The 21,305-nt window shown below is 36.8% G+C and overlaps 1 pseudogene; it reads right to left on the bottom strand.

Annotated features, from left to right (window-relative positions):
* Positions 1-8,748: 8,748 nt before the first annotated feature.
* LOC131030382 (glutathione S-transferase T1-like) overlaps positions 8,749-21,305 on the bottom strand; it is an 89,599-nt pseudogene continuing 77,042 nt past the window's right edge.

Consider the following 21,305-nt stretch of genomic DNA (forward strand, 5'->3'; position numbering starts at 1 on the left):
CAATCTTTAGCTACAACATTTTTGTGTTACCCTGATTTAGGAATGTAGTTGATTAAGTTTTTGATTAATTTAAAAACAAGTTTTTAAGGGACCCAAAACCCTGTACAAAGTAGGTTCAATACTGAGGACCTGAAACCCATATCTAAAAATATTCAGGATTATCCACTAAATGAAGCTGAACAAAGACGAGGCGACACAAAGCCAAGAAAGGGGATCAAAGAAGACGGACCGCTCCTGAAAGAAAAAATGTCTAACAAATAAGAACATATGCATGGAAAGTCTACAAGTAGTTCAAACAATAGGTACCCCCAACCTGGAGCAACCAACCAACATTAGGATTTCCCTTTGGATCCCTTCTTTTGGAATCTAAGGGTCATATCAAAAGAAGGCGACAACCTTTTAGAATATTTTATTTTAACCCAAATCCAACCTTCTTAAACCTTAGAAACTTCAACTTGCCAAACCAACGAATCCAACACATGGAAACCAAAATCCAAGGAGAGACCGACAGACCTCAAAAAGCCAGTAGGACCAGGCACATCCCTGGAAGATGAGACAGACAATGAGACATCTCCAGTAGAAGCATTAGAAGCAGAAGAAGGAAAAGGGGTAACACCTGCAGACGTACCCACAAGAATCCTATCACATCCATCAACAGTGGTAGATCCATCAGACAAATCAGAACCACCAGTTGGCTCAGAAGGAATCGAAGCAGGAACACCATTTGAAACATCAGCTGAAGGGACAACACTATCAATAGGAACCATGGGGAAGATCTAGGAGAATCTACCACAAGAACTTTAGAGTCATTAATGGGAAGATCTTGCTCAACCATATGAGAAGAGCTCTTGAATACTGTATAATGTTGAGAAGAGGCACCTTTCCACCATGAAGAGGGCTTCTTCACTTTAACTTTCTCTAAATCACATTTAGCTGTGACATGCCCAGTCTTGAAGCATCTTCTGCATCTGAAGGGGATCCCTTCATAATCCAAAGATTGAATCTAGAAACCCTTGGGGGTCAAAAGTTTGATCTCTGCTGGCAGCCCCTTAGAAGCATCAATATGTACCAAAATATGTGTGTAGGTGGAATGAAGGATATCAGAGGAATCCACATCCACCATAAGAAAATTTCCTAAAGCCTCACCCACTTCGTCAAAGAGTTGATCCACCCAAAAATGAAGCGGGAGGTTGGGGAGTCTAACCCAAATCAACATTTTATAGAAGGATTTAGATGAGGGGTTGAAATCCTCATGCTAGGGTTTTACCATCAATGGGAACCGATTCTCCCAAGTAAAAAAATGTTCACAAAGAATAATATTTCTATCCACTAGTTTTTCAAACTTAACAATAAAAAACCCTTTAGCCAAAGGGAAAATCTCAACCGAATCCATAATGAGGGGTTCCCAATGCTTAGAGACCCAGTCATGGAGTCCCAGAAGACTAGGCCCAAAACCTCTAAACTAACATATAACCACAAGAGAAGAAAGATAAAAGGCAATCTGATCAATCACATTAACCGTCTCATCTTCTAGATTAATACCAATAGACTGACAAACAAGAAAAGGTGTAGAGTCAGCATAAGAAGAACCCTTACCCCCTCCAAAAGCTAGGCGATCCACATAAGAACCCTTAGACGCCTCGAAAGTGGAGTGAGCCACTCCCCTGATCCCCAAAGCAGAACCACCATCCACAACTAAGGCGTCCAGCCACGTCACATCAAGAGTCCGTTCGCGAACCACAGGAGCATCAACCACAGAAGGACCATTGCCAAATGAGTGAGCAGAGGCATCTAGATGACCAGGGGAGCAACGACCAGGGGAGCAACGACCAGAGGCAAACAGGCAGGAGTTCTGAGCGAGAGCCATTTCAAACAAAAAATATGTAGTTGATTAAGTTTATTAATGATACTAATATTGGATTAAAGATGAAAGGTATTCATGGGAATCTTGTTCTTATTTTAAAAAAATATATATATATTTGTGAGGGATTCATGTTTTGGCTTTGTTTTGTTAAATAATTCTCACACACCCTTCTAAGAATGACTTTACTTTGTCATTTGTTCTTTATTTAGTGAATTTTGTCTTCTAGGAGAGTAGTTTATTCTTTCAATCAGATTATTTATTGCACCTAATTATAATATTAAGAATTATTTTAAAATGCCTTTTTGAATGCTAGTAAAACCTTGATTCATTTGTGAGAATGCTTTCAAATTGAAACCATATTATTCATCACAATATTTCTATCTCTTCTAATTCTTCTCAAATTTTATTTTAAATTTTAACCACATCAATCATATTATTCATCATACGACATCTAGCTTCTAATTCTTCTCAAATTTTATATTTGAATTTTAACCACATCAACTATATTATTCATCACACTACATCTAAATCTTCCAATTCTTCTCAAAATTTATATTTGAATATTAACTACATCAACTATATTATTCATCACACTATATCCAAATCTTCTAATTCTTCTCAAATTTTATATTTAAATTTTAACCATAATATTATAGAATAGACTTGTTTGCCACATACGGTTAAATGATTAAATGCAAAAAGTAAATGCACAGAGCATAATGGAAATATTTTAAAGAGCCAGTTTTTGTATTAATTCAACAGTCAATGTACATCAAGTGCTTATAACATTACACCCAGATACGACTATCATGATGCCACTATGAAGGGAAGGTATGCAATATATAATACCCGAAGGGGTGCGACCAACCATCGCATCCAACTGCCCTTCGGGACGATTAACTAACTACTGTAACTCATTATTACCGACGACAACATAAACATAATATGACAACATAACATAATGATTATTCCCAACAAAATCATCCCCCCCAAGAAAAGAAGTCATATTCGGATGACTTAATACAAAATAGAGATGACATTAAACAGAACCAAGGTAGAGAACTGCAGGAACTGCTGATGCCAGTCGAGCTCAGAACTTATACACTTGCTGCGTCCTCACCTAAAAACCTTGTTCTACTACCATCCGATGCTCAAGTGCGGATGTCACCATTATTGCTTCCGCAAGGAGTTTTTAATTTATTTATTGATATCACAGTCCTCTTGTGCCTAAACCAAACTTGTCTGCAAAACACGCTTTTTAGTCTCAACCTCCACCAATTGCTACTCAAATGATACTGTCTCCCTAGCCAATTTGTCCTCGATAGCCACCCGTGCTACCCTCTCGGCATCCAAGACCCGTGTACGCTGAGCTGAGTCTCCTGCTACTACTACCTCCAACTTGGTGGTTAGCTCCTCCCGAGCTCTTGTGCATCCACCAAGGCAACCTCATGTCTAGCTGAGACATACTCCGAGTTCCTCAAAGCGTACCATTCATGCCTGGAAGTGGCCACAACCTTCTGGCACAAAGGCTAGGAGATGCCTCAAATCCTCCATCACACTCCCCAAAGGCTGATAACTAAATTGAATAACTCTCTGGTGCGGTATGACTTTGCGTTCTTGCAATGCCTTCCCTCAAACTCTATTTGTTCACAACCTCCAAATCCGTCTCCCTCTAATTTTTCCAATGTCTTGGCTCCAAACTCCATCGAATGATTTTAAATCTGGTTGTCATTTTTTTTTTCACGTGCCATCACCACTATTTATCCCTGCCGTGCCGTGGTATTTTCCCTTTCACCCTTTTTTAAACCATCGCCGTCGTGCTCCTTCAGGCCTATGGATTGTAATGTCTCGAGCCCATACAGAGGTTACATGCCGAACGATGGAGTGAACCCGTATGGTGGCTGAGCCGTACGACGACTAGGGGTCACCTGAAAGCTTGGTGTCGTACAGTGGCTGGGAAGGTCGTACGGTGGATGAATACCTATCAGGTTCTGCCCTAGACCAATGACCTCCATCGCCGATGGTGCACCGCACAAGGCCTCACCGCACAGTGGTGCACTGTACGGGGTCCCATCGCATGGGACCTCACCGCACAGAGCCTCATCATATGGTGTCCCACCACAGGATGGTCAACCGTGGTGGTTCCACTGCACGGTGGACTCCCGTGGTGGTTCCACCATATGGTGGCCCCCCGATGGTGGTTCCATCGTACAATGGGCCTCGACGGTGGTTCCGCCGTGGCCACCAATTTTATTTTTTTTTTGTACTTTTCAAATTTTTTTATTTTTATTTTTTCAATTTCCTAATCTAATTGTCTAGAGAGTCTTCGGCTTGGGTCCCGTGTCTCTGGGATCATCCTTCATCTTTCTTAGTTTGCCTCACTTGAGAGTCTCCCGCTTTGGTCCTGTGCCTCTCAAGTCGCCTACCTAGCCTCTCGAGTCCCCTTCCATCCTCTCGAGTCCCCCTCTGGACTCTCGGGTGTCCTTTCGGCCTCTCGGGTCCCTGCGTGCTTCTCATGGTAGGGTTTCAATTTGGACCTGTTGATGGCAAGTCTATTTTCAATGGCCATCCGAAGACCTGGAACCATAAATTCTATAAGAACCACAGTCTCCTTCCCGTACAGAAGAAGAAGAAGAATAAATATTTTGAAGGCTACGACCTTCCACACAGGGTTCCAATCGTTGCCGACACAAATGATCTTGGGATTATCTATGTCACTAAGGTTTGGGGCATCTCCCTTCCAATATTCTTTGTATTCCGGTAGGTACACCTCCTTTGTTACTTGCTCTAGTTCCTCTACTTTGAGCCTGCAGCTCTGGAACATTTTGTAATCCTCCATCTGCCAGTGGAAGAGCCCGTTCAATGACTCCATCTCATCCTCAGAGCACTCTCCTAGTTTTAGAATCCCTTCATCGTTGGGCTCCTTGCAGCCTCGTCCTTCATCCCTTAGGTCATCTTCTCCTTCACCCTCTGATTTCGAAGATGATGCCAATTCCTCACTAACCAACTGCATCTCGAGGTCTATGATAAACTTCCTTCCTCCATTCTCCATAGACAAAGTGTTCTTCTTCTAGTTGTAGGTGGCCTTGGTTGCCACCAGCCACCCTCTCCCTAAGATCACATCATACCCTTTTTTCTTTAGTGGGATTATCATGAAGTCCAGTATGAAGGGTTGTGTCCCGATGGTAACTTGCTGGCCCATTAGTGTCTCGAAGAGTTTGATTCCATGATGATCTACTCCCAGCAGATTGAATGTAGATGGCCACAACGTCGACTTCCCTAGCTTCCGCCAGGGTTCTTCTGGAAGAAAAGTCACTCCTGGTCCACCATCGACGATGGTATCAGTTAGAATGGTGCCAAGGATACCCATCTCCACAATGGTCAGGTTCCTTCGAGTGTTAACTACCAGCAGCATGGGGTCTATTGCAGACCCCCCAGGAACATCTGTGTGGTGGTTGGTATTGGTGTGTGGTTGGGAGAGATTATTCAGCAACGCTGTTCATAATTGAGGCATCGTCTGGAGGAGGTTGTGTACCTTCACAGGCACCTCTAGTTTTAAAATTTGATTTAGTATAGCCTCCTCCACCTCTGGTCGGCTGGAAGTACCTGTCATACCCTTTGCCTTCGCCCTTTCTCATATCTCTTCCTCAATTTCTTCTCATGCTTCCCGTACCCTTCTCTTCTCCGTCTCTGGGTCCAGGAACGTTGCTTGTCTGACTTGGGCGTGGGTTACAACCAACACTTCCTCTTCTTTGGTTTCCTCGATATTGAGCAAGTTGATGCCAGATTTCGGGCAGGTGGCATCTTCGTGGTCTCCCGGTCCGCACCATTTGCACAAATATTGTGTGGCCTCTCCCTACAGACAGTCTCGAGTGAAGTGCCCCCACTGGCTGCATGCTCTGCATTGTATCATTGATTAGCCTTTGGAGTCGTATTGGATCTGGCTCCTTGTATTGTTATTGTTGTTTCATCCTCCCCATTGGTTATCTCGGTAGCCTCTCGATGTTGCATTGTTGTTCGCCTGGGAGGTGCCGGTACTGCCCGATGTAGTTGGTTGTTCCTGCGTAAGAAATACTTGTTGGTCTCGTGTTTTCATGTTTTAGGGGCATTCCCTGGTGGGATGCCCCATCAACTGGCATACATCACAATAGGCTTTCTTTGGGCAGGAGCCTTTCGTGTGGTCGTCTGTCTTACATTCCATGCACCAAAGCTCCCCTTCGTCGGTCTTGCTTGAACCTCCCTTCATAACCTTCAACTCTTTCATCATCCTCAACAAGTCCTTGTGTAGGGCTTGCACCTTTTTGCCGGACTCATCGTCACTGCTGCTTCCCTCGGAAGAGTCATCATCCTCAGACAAGCTATCCTTCTTCTTTTTCTTCTTGGATGTCTTGGTCTCACTCTCGAGATCCTTCTCTCTATTATATGCATCTTCGTACGAGGTTGGTGGAACAATTTTCATCTTCTTCCGGATGGAGTGTTTCAGTCCCTCCACGAACCATCTCTTTTTCAACCCATCTGTTGATTGACTCTCCATTTTCCCCAATAGTTTCTTGAGCTGCCGACTATAGGCTCATACAGTCTCGTTCTTGTTTTGCTTTGTGCCATAGATTTTGGCTACTATTTCATTGTCATCTCTAAGGAGGTGAAACTCTATCTCAAACTCCTTCTTCAGGTTGGGCCATGTGCCGACTTTGGTCTTATCCGTATCAGAGTACCAGTCAATGGCCACTCCCCTTAAGGTTGCTGGAAATTGTGTTACCCATTCGTCCTAGTCGGTAACACCGTTTGCTGACCATATGGTTTCGCAAGTGTAGCAATGACGGACGGGATCTTCCTTCCTGTCGCCGTTGAACTTCGGTAGCTTTTGCTTACTTTTCATCCCACCGCTGAGTCTCACTCCTCTGGTGCCTTGTGTGCTTGTACCTAGTGATCCTCTGCCTCTGCCTCCACCTCCTACACCTAACCCTCCACTCGTGGGTCCTCCGGAGATGGTTGTTGACCCCGAACCGAACAAATTGCCTCCCGTACGGTACCCTTGTGCTCCCTCAACACTGTCGGCCGTACCATCACCTTCGTTCGTCTGCCTCCGGTTGTCCTCCGAAATGGACAAGTTCTTTAGTAGGTCTTTGGAAGCATCGATCAGGTTTAGACTTCGTCTTGTTTGTTCCACCAACTCTTCGCGACTTCTTACCCTACGGTGGTATTCCGGTGAACTGTAGAGTTCTCCTTCGGCACCCTCCGTGACTCCTAGGTTCCCTTCGGGCAACCCTACGACAGTGTAGAGAGTGTAATTCTCTGTGTCTATCTCTGCCTCGGCAACCTCCGTGACACCTCCTGTGTTCCCTTTGAGCAACCCCTCAGCCAGTCATCCCTCGGTAAGCTGCCTTAGCCTATGCCTTCGTTCTATTTGTTGTTTGAGATTCAACGCTCTTTGTCCCACTTCCCATTCATCACTTCGTATCTTTTTACTTTTGTCCTTATTTAGTATATTGGGCATAAATCACTTCCGTACATAGCAAGCACATGCCATGTACACACAAAAAAAACTTTTATTATTTTCCCTTTCAGCCATAATTTATGTCAACATTGTGCCGGGATTATTACAAGGTTCAATTTCCCCTTCACCTCTTGCCATCATGCTCTGCGTCCCAATGATGATTGTTTTCTTCATACTATCGGAGGACCTGTTGGCGTCGCTCCTCATGGGCAATCTCCTCCAGGCAGGTTCGCTGTGCTAGTGATGCCTGTGCAAGCAACTGGGGGAGGTGGTTTATCAACCGATTCACTACGGGGCTAACTTCCAGTGCTGTCCACATAGTACTTGTTGGGACTTCAGCCTCCGTGGTCTCTCTTTGGATGTAGGTCTCGATGGCCGCTTGAAGCAGGATTGAGAATTCCCTCGTTGCAGTGTCCTCCCCATCGTAGAGTTCCATTTGTGCGTCGTCGGCCTCTCGGTTAATCTCACCGATGGTTAGGCCCATCGTGTCCATGTGCCATCCGCTCCTTCCTTTCCCGAGTATGTCTAGGCAACGACACCAAATATTTGCCACATACGGTTAAATGATAAAATGTAAAAAGTAAATGCATAGAACATAATGGAAATATTTTAAAGAGTCAATTTCTGTATTAATTCAATAGTCCATGTACATCAAGTGCTTATAACATTACACCTAGATACGACTATCATGATGCCACTATGAAGGGAAGGTATGCAATATATAATACCCGAAGGGGTGCAACCAACCGTCGCATCCAACTGCCCTTCGGGATGATTAACTAACTGTCGTAACTCATTATTACCGACGACAACATAAACATAATATGACAACATAACATAATGATTATTCCCGACAACAAGACTTACAATGTAGATTATGTGCTTTAATCTAAAGAATAAACAATCCCATTTACCAAAACATTGACTTCATCGATCATCCCACCTTGCTTATTAAATGACAAATTTTATGGTCCACTACCACGGTTATATAGCACAATCATATAATTGTACAGAAGATAAGTTTTATATTTCAAGTTGGGAATGAACGAGTTTTAATGATATCCACGAGATTATAAATCTATGTGAAGTAATGAAAGCATGTCTGGCTTTTATTTGTAACTGAAGAAGTTGAGAAATACAACTTTAGAGATCCCAAGAACACCTGCAAGCAAAATACCCATCACAAGAGAAGAATGGAGGCATAAAGGCAATAATAGCTCTGAAGAAAAAAAAAATTCAGAGAGGGAAGGAATAAAAAAGTACAATACAATCCTTATAAAAGGAGATTAGCAACCCTAAAGGGATAATGTGTATTTAATAATTAAATAAATAATAATTAGCTAATACATGATAACTCTAACAGTAACAATATAATGCATTTGTCCCACTATAATTTTGATGACAATGCTTTCCTTGATGCTTCAAGTGCAAGTGTCATGGATGCATGGGCTTCTTCAAAGTAAGGCTTTGTTTCTTTCTTCACATTTTCAATCCATTTTCTGACCTTCTCATGAGGACCTAGAAGCATATCGATATCATTCCTATCCAAAAGCTATAAAAACAAAAAACAAGTTAGTTAAAAATAATCCAATAACTTAATACTAGTTTTGTTATATAATGTTAAATGCCTGTTTTGAAACAATAAAACAAGAGGCAAACATTAATTGGTATACGAATCTGAGCCTGAAGCACAAAATAGTGAGAAATGTATCCGGTAGAAAACATGAAGTTTAAAATCATCCTATTTTATCAATGATTTTTTTGGCATGTTACTTTTTCGTATTGATGCAGGTATAAGATGCCTGCTAATTAAAACCCACAATCATAAAAATGCAACAAAAAATATACACTCAAAACTCACATTAATAAGAAGCAAGGTAACCAAATTTTCACTCTATAATTGCCCTTGTAGGGGAAGTCTGTATTGTTAGCAACAACAATGAAGAAAACTAAGGGCGGAGGGTGAATCAATTTTCATCGAATCTACAATCTTTACCACAAATTCAGATTTGATAAATTGCATCAATAACAAAGATAAGAAAATTGAAAGCACAACACACAACACCAAGATTTTGACGTAGAAAACCCGGTTAAGGGAAAAACCATGGTGGGAACCTACCCACAGTAAGATGATACTCTGCAGTAGTATGTGAAAATATTACAATGGGGAATGCAAATCCATTCAAGCACACTGCCTAGAGCTCACTTCTCAAATACAATGACTTAGAAGGCTACAACCTTCTGGGAAGTCTCATTGACATACAACAAGATTCATACTACAATCCAGAAGAAATGAACTGAAAGAATAAGATCTCCAAATGCTTGATTACAGCTCCGGTTAAGCACAAATGTTTGCTCTGCAACACCAATCTTTTCTCAATTAGAATGTCAAAGGATGAATCACTTGTTCATACATACACCACTCTATGATAATGCAGACACAACCTCAATACCCAGATTACATGAATATATCACCTATATATATATATAATTCATAAACCTTGACAACAAAGTTAGCTAAACCCTCAACTCACAATTACAAAATTACATCACCCGATACAAATATCGACCATCGAACCAATATAATGATTTACATGACATAACATGGACCTAATTCAAATTCCCAAACACTCAACTCCACTGGAAATCACGCCAAGATCAAGAGCAACATACTACACCAAAATACAGCATAACATAAAAATCATCACCGGTTCACGAAAACCACCAATAACTTGCACAACAATCAATGCGGATCAACAAAACAAAGAGGACACAATTAGGAAACACCAACAAGCATGTTAGAATCATCAGTAACAACTACACCAACACCACTTATCAAATCTTCATCGATCGACATCTGAGAACTCAAGAACACAACCAATCAACAACTGTCACGAAGAAAGATAACTTGTGGAGCACCAAATCGCGAACCATATGAAATGAAGATACACAAGACCATCCCAAACAATATCCCAAAAAACTCAACTCAACATCTGATCACACCGGAATATACCGGATGAAATACTGAACTCTACAAAGCGCCAACACAACAAAACAAAACTGCAAAACCAGATCATAAGATCTTCCCAATCTGCAATCACTAGAGAAAATCATAGGAATATGTTGACATCAATGATAAAAACATATCCTAGCAGCAACAATGTCCAACAATCTCCCCCTTTGGTATTGATGGCAACATATGAATGTGAAAAACAATCAATGCAAAGAAAGAAGATATCTCCAACAAACTCCCCCTAAGATCAAGACTAATAAAGCAGTTTTTCACATGATCTCTCTCCCCCTTTGATGGCAATGCCAAAGATACTCAAAACAAAAAACCAAACTCTCTCTCCCCAAAACAAAACATGAATCTCAAGAATCTCTCCCCCTAAAACACAAACTACTCCATCAGAGGAGCAACACCAACTCATCAATCCAGACAAAAGAATATGATTGTGAAGTCCACCGAATTGATGCAACTCAATGCATCTAGTTCTCATTAGGAGGGGTAGATACCCTTAACTTGTCTCTCAAATAGACAAATGTCTCTGTAGGCAAACGCTTAGTGAAAATATTAGCTATTTGTTCCTTTGTAGATATATACTCCAGCTTCACTTTCTCTTCATTGACTTGTTCTCTCAAGTAATGATATTTGATTGACACATGTTTAGTCTTTGAATGTTGCACACCAGATTCTTTGACATGTTAATAGCACTTGAATTATCATAGTATATGACAGTAGGCTCATCATAGATAACTCTGATATCTTTCAACATTTGCTTCATCCAAACTACCTGAGTGCAATTACTAGCAACAACAATGTACTCAACTTCAACAATAGATAAGGATACTGAATCTTGTTTCTTACTAGCACATGAAACCAGTTTCTTACCCAAAAAGAATGCTCCATTGGTAGTGCTCTTCTGGTCATCTACATCACCAACCCAATCGGCATCAGTGTAAGCACATAACATGGAATCATCATTTTTTAGATACCATAAACCATAGTACATAGTTCCCTTCAAGTATCTAAATTTTCTCTTCAAAGTAGTGACATGACTCTCTTTCAAATCAACTTGATATCTAGTAGCCATGCACACAACATACATAATGTCCGGTCTAGTCTGAGTAAGATATAGCAATCCACCAACCATAGATCTGTACAAACTTTGATTAGCTTTTAGAGATTCATCATTCTTAGACAATTTACAACCAGTCACCATAGGAGTACCAACAGGTTTGGAGTCATCTAACCCAAAATTATTTATTAATTCATTCACATATTTAGTTTGAGATATACAAATACCTTTTTCAATATGTGAAATCTGCAAACCTAAGAAAAATTTCATCTCTCCAATTATAGACATCTCAAATTCTTTCTGCATATCACTGACAAACTTCATGCTCAAATCATCATCTGATACCATCAACAAAGACTTCAACAATTAAGATGTTATCATTCTCAATCTTAAAGTACAAATTACTGTCAGCAACACCTTTATTAAATCCCAAATTCAACAAATATTTATCTAATCTAGCATACCAGGCTCTAGGGGCTTGTTTCAATCCATAAAGAGCTTTCTTCAGTTTGCATACCATGTCACCATTATGTGATAATGAATATCCATCAGGTTTCTCAATGTAGACTTCATCCTTAAGACCACCATTCAAAAAGGCAGATTTGACATTCATCTGGTACACCTTGAAATCTTTATAAGCAACATATGCAAGAAACAGTCTAACAACTTCAAGTCTAGCCACCGGAGCAAAAGTCTCCTCATAATCAATTCCTTCTTTCTGTGAATATCCTTTGCAAACTAGTCTAGCTTTGTTTCTAACAACTTCACCGACTTCATTCAAATTGTTCCCGAATACCCATTTGGTACTAATTACATTCTTATCCTTAGGTCTAGGCACAAGCTCCCATATGTTGTTCTTTTCAATCTAATCTAATTCTTCTTCCATAGCTCTCATCCAATTTTTATCTTTGCAAGCCTCAACAACATCTTTCGGTTTAACTTTAGAAATCAAACATACTTCTTCAACAACTAACCTTCTTCTAGACATCACACCTTTATTTTTATCACCAATAATCTGATTTTCTGAATAATTCAATCTTACATACCTTGGGGTCTTCTGATTGTTCTGATTTTCAGGTTCCTGTACCTCTTCACCAATAGCAACAACATATGGCTTAACTGTCTCTATCGGACCAGTTTGCTTCAGTTCTTCAATCTGAATAGGAGCTAGAACTTGTTGTCCATCATCATATCCACATGCTTTGATCTCTTTCCCAAGGTTCTCATCCACCTTCACATTTTCACTTTCCACTATCTTTCTCAGTCTTTTATTGTAGCATAGGTAGGATTTTCTCTTTGTTGAATATCCCAAGAAAATTCCTTCATCACTTTTAGCATCAAACTTTCCTATATCTTCATCTCTCTTTATATAACATTTTCTACCAAATACTCTGAAATATCTCACAGTAGGAACATGACCAAACCATAGCTCATAAGGGATCTTACCGGTATCACCTTTAATATGAACTTTGTTGAATGTGTAAATAGAAGTGCAAATAGCTTCTCTCCAGTAGATCCTTGAAACATTCCCTTCAATCAACATAGTCCTTGCAACATCCAAGACAAATATGTTCTTTCTTTCAACAACTCCATTTTGTTGAGGGGTTCTAGGAGTAGATAATTGTCTTCTAATCCCATGCTTCTCACATAATGAATTAAACTCACTGGAATAGAATTATCCCCCTTTGTCAGATCTTAGACACTTCACCTTCAATCCAGACTCAGTCTCAACCTTTGCTTTGAATATCTTGAATTTGTCCAATGCTTTTGATTTCTCCTTCAAAAAGACAACCCACATCATCCTAGAATAATCATCAATTAGCAACATAAAATATCTGTCACCTTACACACTTCTAATATTTGTAGGTCCACATAGGTCAGTATGCACAAGATCTAGCAATCCATCCGATGTATATTGCTTTCTCTTGAAATAAATTCTTATTTTCTTACCCAACTGACATTCTTTACATATCGGATTAGCAGGCTTAACAATCTTAGGCAGATCTCTAACAACTTGAATAGAACCGATCTTAATCATTGAATACAATTTAACATGACACATTCTCCTATGCCACAACCAACTTTCATCAATATGAGAAATCAAACAACTTTTCTCACTGGCATTCAAATGAAAAATGTTACCTTTACTTTTAGTTCCAAATGCAATCTCTATATCAGAGGCATTTAAGATCTTGCATTTTCCTTTCTTGAATTGTAGATCATAACCTTTATCAACCATCTATCCAACACTCAAAAGATTATGCTTCAAACCTTCAACATACAAAACATCATCAGTATTATGCTTACCATCAAAGGAAATAGAACCTCTACCATGGATCACACAGGCTTTGTCATCTCCAAACGTCACTACTCCACCATCATACCTTTGCATACTCACAAATTTTCTTTTATCACCGGTCATATGATGTGAACAACCGTTGTCAATCACCCATTCATCTTTTTCTTTAACTTTAGCAGCAAAGCTTTCTCCTCAATAACGCAGTTAGTGGAATCAACAGGTACCAGTCCATCTTCTTTAATGGTAAAAAACACAACTTCATCTCCTTCTGATTCTTAATTTGTGACACCTTCATCAACAACATAATAGCAATTCTTCTGATTCTTATACCTTCGATTAGACTTGTAAGGCTTATCATACTTCTTATGCTTCTCATATCTATCATTTCTGATGGTGCAAAAAGATCTCAATATTAGAACTAAAAATGAACTTTTGAGTGAAAATGTGCATAACCTTTACAATGTTTCAAAAACTAAAATAAAAAATGACTAAAGTGGCAAAAGGGGTTGCTTTATTACTTTGGTCAAAATGTTAGCTTTAAAATATAAAGCAAAGTGCACCAAGACCCCAAAATGAGTGCCCCGCTTAGTTAATATCAAAACATGAAAAAATGAATGGAGATTCAAAAGAGGGTGTTTTTTCATAAGTGACTATGTGAACATGAAAATATAACAAAAAGTGCACCAAGACCCAAAAGGGTATTGGGAGAGAGAAAGTCACTTAAAATGAATATGGAATTAGGCTAAAAAGCATGAGACCTCCAATACATGCTCAATCTCTTAATAGAAGAAAAAAACATAGGGACAAATTTTTAGAGGTCAAAAGTATGCATGTGAGGGGAGAGTTGACAAAATTTAAACTGAAATAGTGCATGTAAAGGTCAAAAAATGTTCTTTAATTACTTAAGCCACTTGAAAAACATCAAAAGTTGCTCTCATGATTCAAAAGAACACACCTAGGGAGAAAATAGACAAGTTTCAAACAAGAAAATCTATCCAATGGGCCTAAAATGTGTGCTTGGTATGAGGAAGTCCAACTTACAACTTAAAAACATAAAAATGGGTATACCAAAGCTTGGTGATTTTGCATGGAATATATGAAGTCTCACCTTAAAAACATGAAAGTATGCTATTGAAGATAGTTTCCAAGCATTTTGTTGATTGTTAGTAGTAGATTCCTTATTTTTTTATTTTAGTTTTTATAGGATGAACATTTGTTCATGGCGAGATTTCATAAGACCAAGTCCACAGATTTTGCGAAAGGTGGGAGGGAGGATTTGAAAAGTAAATACAAGAAGGCGTCATTTTCTTCTCTTTACTCAAGGCACTTCAAGATCATTTTGCAATTGCTATGACAAGGATCTATTGTTAGGGATCAGTATGTGAAAGACTTAAGATTACAAATTATCAAGGTTTCCAAGTTTATAGAGAGAACAAACAATGAAAGAGGTAAAATTAAAATCACCAAGATTGTCTAGTGACTAGTCAATTTTGATTTTCTTTAGAGGATTTGCTATGTTCAACACTAGGAAGTTGCATCAAAATCACTAGGAGCCAACCATTAGATCGGTTTTTATTTGTTATCTTTAGGGGACATCTATTCTTGGACGATCTTCGAGAAGCTCTACTCAAAAGTGTTTTATTTCAAAAATATACATTTTATATGTTGTATTTGGAGATGATATTATATTTAAGACTTGCTTTGTGTATGAGAAAACTACTCTTAACATAGGAACTATAGTTGTTTTTAATTTATTTATCATGCCATATCATTGTAAGTACTTACTAGCATACCTATATTTAGACAAATATATGTAAATTATGTCGAGAGATATCTTTGATTGTAACCTAAATGCTATTTAAATTTCGTTGTTGTTAAACACTTAACCTATTGTTAGTAACAACATACATGAATCAAGCCACCAAAACATAAAATTTTAAAAAATAATACATACTCTAATTTATGAGAATTTTTCAAAATAACTGATTATGGCCACCATATGTATTGGCATGCTAAACAATGGTAGATAATATCCATATTTCATGTCTTGGATAAGAAGTTGTGGGTCAAACTCTACCAATTCAATTATTCAAATTATTCTTCCTTCGGTATTATATAATGATACTTTCTCTCCCACAACTAATATGCATCCATTGTTATTAACTTCTATCCTATAAATTTTTGTAGGTAAATCAATGTGTAAAGGAGACCATATATTTCTTTCTTCTCCTTCTTTATCCACTTTATCTAACTTCCACATTTGATGATACTATTTGTCAACCAACACTATGTAACCATCACATCCAACTAATTCCTAGGATTTAGTAAACACTTCCTATGAATCATAACATCATAATGTTTTTCATTAACTTTTGTTTGTACTTTTGTGTAGGGGAAACCTACAGTTGAAGGGTAATTTGCAGTATGATCTGTTGGGGATGGATTTATCATCCAAGTCTTTTTAGCATAATCAAATTCAATAATCTCACCATTGTTTGTATATAAATTTTCAACCAATAAAGTCATCCTTTAGAGTGAAAACCTCTTCCCAAAGGAAAATAGGAATGTTCAATAAACAATTGATTCCACTGAATGTATTTTGAGTCATAAATCTCAACCATACTTCGACTATTTGTGTGCTAGTGGTACTATCCAAGAAAGATAATAAGTTGATTGATGGAAGAGATAAAAGTTGTTGCTATGAAATCAGTACATAAAGTGGTTGTGATAATTTGTCTTAGATGAGGAACTTTTGTCCAAGTTTGAGTACTTTCATTATAAATTTATTATATATGTAGAAATTCAAAGAACCATCTCTTACCCATTTTGAGCAACAACGAATATCATTGTAAACCACCTCTATTCACTTACAATAGTTTGGAAATTCTAGTGAAGGAAACCTATAAAAATATGCATCACCTTCAATGATTGTATCCCCTTAGACCCATATGGAGAGAAGTGCAATTAAAAAATACATCTCGAAGAAGAATGATCTGGAAAGATGGTTTTCAAAGAATCAAGTGAAGAAAGCATCTCTTTCCACCTCTTACAGACCAACCTCATTCTTGAAAAAGGTCTGCTAGACAATTTTTCTATACTCATCAACACCAATTGTTTTGGCAACTCTTGCCACACCTCTTTTGTTCTTTTCTTCCCCATCAAGTCTGCACCATATCAACATACTAGATTCTTGAGAAAAACTTTTTTACAACATTTTAATGTTACCAAAAGAAGTGGATACATCATAATACCTGCAAGGATTGGGTTCATTTAAAATTTAAATGAAAGTAAATTTAAAATATTTATATAACAAATACATATAAATCTAATAAAAATATTCATCAAGGATTAGTTTCTCTCATCAAATTTAGATAATATATAGTTGTAAATTTGAAATAAATTAGTTAAAATTAGTGCATCCAATTTCATGATATGAACATACATTCAACAAGGGACATAATGCATCAAGTTCTTGCCAATAATGTTGATAGAAGGGAGGGAGAGAGGGGGGGGGGGCGGGGGGGGGGGGGGGGGGGTGGGTGGGGGTTGATGTAAAGAAATAGAGATGGGGGAAAGGATCTACTAGTGGACATAGGACCAATAACCATCATCTTTTTATCAACCTCATCCCCCATTAGTAGACATAGTAGGAGCCAAAAAAATGGTAATGGAAGGTCCATTAATAAATATCACATGTACCAATAGTGGTGCATTTTTTAGCTTTTTTTTTTACCATAATTAGCTCACTACTGGGACATTTGTGCACCACTTTTGGGGCATTTGTCCACTACTACTGGGGCATTTGTCCACTAATACTGGCTATTTTGAGTTATCTACTATTGGCACAAAGGTGACCATGTATTGGACCACGCTTTGAAATGTGTACTTTTTGACCTTTGTGCATAGAACAAATTCCACAACATGCATCATTACTATGCATAAGCCAAAACAATAGCTTTAAGCAGTTAAGTCGCAGACGGAGAGAATAAAAAAAAATCATTAAAATTAGATGAATTGTTTAGGAGCTTAAGATGTGCGAAGTTAGCTATGGCGACTACTGGCTCCTTTCCCCTAAAAAGAGGGAGATAATGAGAGTGGAAGGTGGAGAGATAGAAAGGTAAAGATATAGGAGGTGATATATAGAGTAGAGATAAGTGGATATATACATACATAGAGAGAGAGAGAGAGAGAGAGAGAGAGAGAGAGAGAGAGAGAGAGAGAGAGAGAGAGAGAGAGAGAGAGAGAGAGAGAGAGAGAAAGAGAGAGAGAGAGAGAGAGAGAGAGAGGAATGGAGTGAATGAGACATAGAAAGAGAAGGATAGGAGAGATTTGAAAAAAAATATAGAGGGGGAAGAGTTAGAAATAAAGATAGACATAAAGAGATAGAGATAGGGAGGTAGAAACAAAGAGTTTGTGTGTGCGTATTATTAGTTATAAAATGATTTGAAATATATTTATTAGTTGTAGATGACATTCTAGATATTTGCATGAAATGAGCTACAAAGCTATAAACAAATATTAAAAAAGAGCTAAAGAGATACCTATATTTAATTAAAGAATATGAATAGATAATACAAATAGTATTTAATATTTTAAATAGTATTATATGTTAAAACTATAATATATTTTTATTTAAAAATGTATATTATTAAGCATGATATATAATAATAAATATAAATCTTATTTATATAAAACACAAATAAATAATAAAGATATCATATATCTAGCATAAATAAAATATAATATTAAATTAAAATAAATTTAATAGTTAAAATTATATCAAAATAGTATATAATACTAAATTTTATTTATATAGATTATTATATAATATGTAATAATAAAATATACCATTTTTAAATTATATATAATTTAAAAAATAAAGAATATTTTATCTCCTTTTTAATCATCATTTACAATTAAATATTTCAATCTTAAATCACTTAAATAATTTAAATTCTATTTAATCAGATTTATTATTCAAACAAGTGCCACGTAGTGGGAGTACTTGCCTTTATAGTATTGTAATAAAAAATATTTTTTGTATCTCTTAATTATTATAATTATAATTATTGTTATTTTAAAATTATATTATTTTAAATATATTTTTGTAATATTTACTATAACTCTCACTTCAATAAATAATATTAATAATTATAATATATGCATTATCGTGAAAATATACACTTTTTTTAAGAATATAATCCTAATTTAATTATAAAAAATATATAATTATAATAATAAAAAAAAATCTTAAACTTAGTTATTAGTTTAAGATTATATAATATTTAATTATATTTATGAAATATTAATGATAATTGATCTTAATAAAATAACTATTAATAATTAATAATGCTTTGGACCCAGAGCTATGAACCGGTGAGGCCACAACGGGGACCTCATCCCCACACTTCACTTGTTCAAATCCGCGAGCACAATGGCCGCTTCACCAACGAAGTGTTTATACCGCGACACTAGACAAAAAAATGTTATAAAATTATATTGTATTTATTAAAAAAATTAAATTTAAAATTAAATTTTCAAAAAGTACTGATAAAAAATAGAATGATTTAAAAAAATATATGCAAAATTATAATTATAAAAGTTACATACTTGCGTTTATTTTTTTAATAGAAATATATGTTGTGTAATGTAAGGAGATAGTTTAATTGTTTATTTAAATTTTTATTTTATTTTATTTAAATGGTGTTAATCAAATTCCTATATAATAGTTAATCATTTTTATTACAAAAAGTTATTTAAAATAGACATTTTTAAAATATAAAGAAATCTTTAAAAAAACCTATAAAATCTATCATTCTTATAAATTTACTCTTATGACTCTAATTTTTTTCATCCAATCAACATATTTAAACATTCATTAGGGAGAGGGTAACACTATAATGACACCTAAAAAAGCATTTGTAAGAAAAACAAAAAGCCATAAAAAATCAAGAAAACAAACGAAGTAGCTACATATCTATTTTTAATTCAATAAGAAATGAAAAAAAACAAAAAAACTACATAATAGTTGGTTATGCAGAGGCGTAACACTACAATGGCACCAAAAAAAGCATTTGCAAGAAAAACAAAAAGCCATAAAAAATCAAGAAAACAAACAAAGCAGTTCCCACCATAGTGGCACCCAAAAAAGCTAAAAATAAATAAATATGATGATGTGTTTAAATTATAGAAAAATGGAAGTTCTTTTTAGTATAAATTAACTTCTTTTTAGTATAGAAATTTATAGAAATTTGTCTATCAGGTCCCAAATTTTATTAAAAACATATCCTAATTGCCAATTATGGCTTTTTATTTCTTTGCGGGCATTCACAATGATCAATGAGTCTCCTCCAATATGGATGTTATGAGCTCCTATTCTTAATCCCAACTCTAAACCTATCAATACTGCGTTTGCTTCTGCCATGTTATTTGGTCCTGAAGGGAGATGAACTGATTTTAGCACCAAAATTATTCCATTTGATTCCCTAGGATTTCCTCTAGCCGCACTATCAAAATTTAGTTTTACATATCCTGCTTGCGGTTTGTACCATTTCATTTTTGTTCAGTCTATTCTTGGATTCAAGGGATTCAGAGAACTACCTGGGAAAGGTTTGCACATAAGCATTTATCACATCTGAAATTAACTTTTCTATTTTAGTGAGGTTGATTTCCAATGGTGAAGACACTTTCCTAAAGATCCTTAGATTCCTTTCCCACCATATGATCCATAATACCAGGGATGGAATTACTAGCCAAAGACAGGCAAAAAAATAAGTCTTATATAAAGTGGGCCAACTCTGGAAGAGATCCCATAATTTGTTTGGCAAGGGAAAGCATGTATTCAATTTGGACTGGAGAAATGTCCAGCAGCTATTCGCAAAGCTACATTGTAAGAATAAATGGTCTACATCTTCCAAAACCAACCCACATAGTACACAATTGAATAGATCCACAATATTTAATTTGGCAAGTCTATCACTGGTAAGAATACGCTTTTTAAGGGCAAGCCAGGCAAAGTTACGTGCCTTTGGTAGAGTTTTTTTCATTCCAACAAAACGCAAAAGCTCTACATGATGACAGCTGAGAATGTATGTTTGAAATCACCTTATATCCCTCTCTTACCGAGTAAGACCCATCACTTGCTGGTTCCCAAACAACTCTATCAGGTTTCCCTGAAAGAAGAATCGTTCTTTTCTATAATATGTCATAGAAGATCTGCAATTGGGATTTTGTCAGTGCTGATCCATTGTATCTTTTCCATCGCACTTTCCCTATGGTAGGATTTGTTGCCTGCACATAGTCAAGGAAACTCTCTCCCCATTCTACAGACAGTACTTCTTTGACTTCCTCTAATTTAGTCATAAAAGATTATATATAATACAAAGAAATAAATATTTTATAGATTTTAATAATTTTGTTATTATATTAATTTTTTTTTTTGTATTAAGCATCATATAAACAACAGTTACAAAATTCGAGAGTCTTGGTTGGATACCTTGCAGCCAACTAAAGAGTTAAAACATAAATTGCAGGAGCTATATCGGCGGGATCATGAGTCATGATATA

This window comes from Cryptomeria japonica, chromosome 4, assembly GCF_030272615.1.
Source record: "Cryptomeria japonica chromosome 4, Sugi_1.0, whole genome shotgun sequence".
In the NCBI taxonomy this organism is placed as follows: Eukaryota; Viridiplantae; Streptophyta; class Pinopsida; order Cupressales; family Cupressaceae; genus Cryptomeria; species Cryptomeria japonica.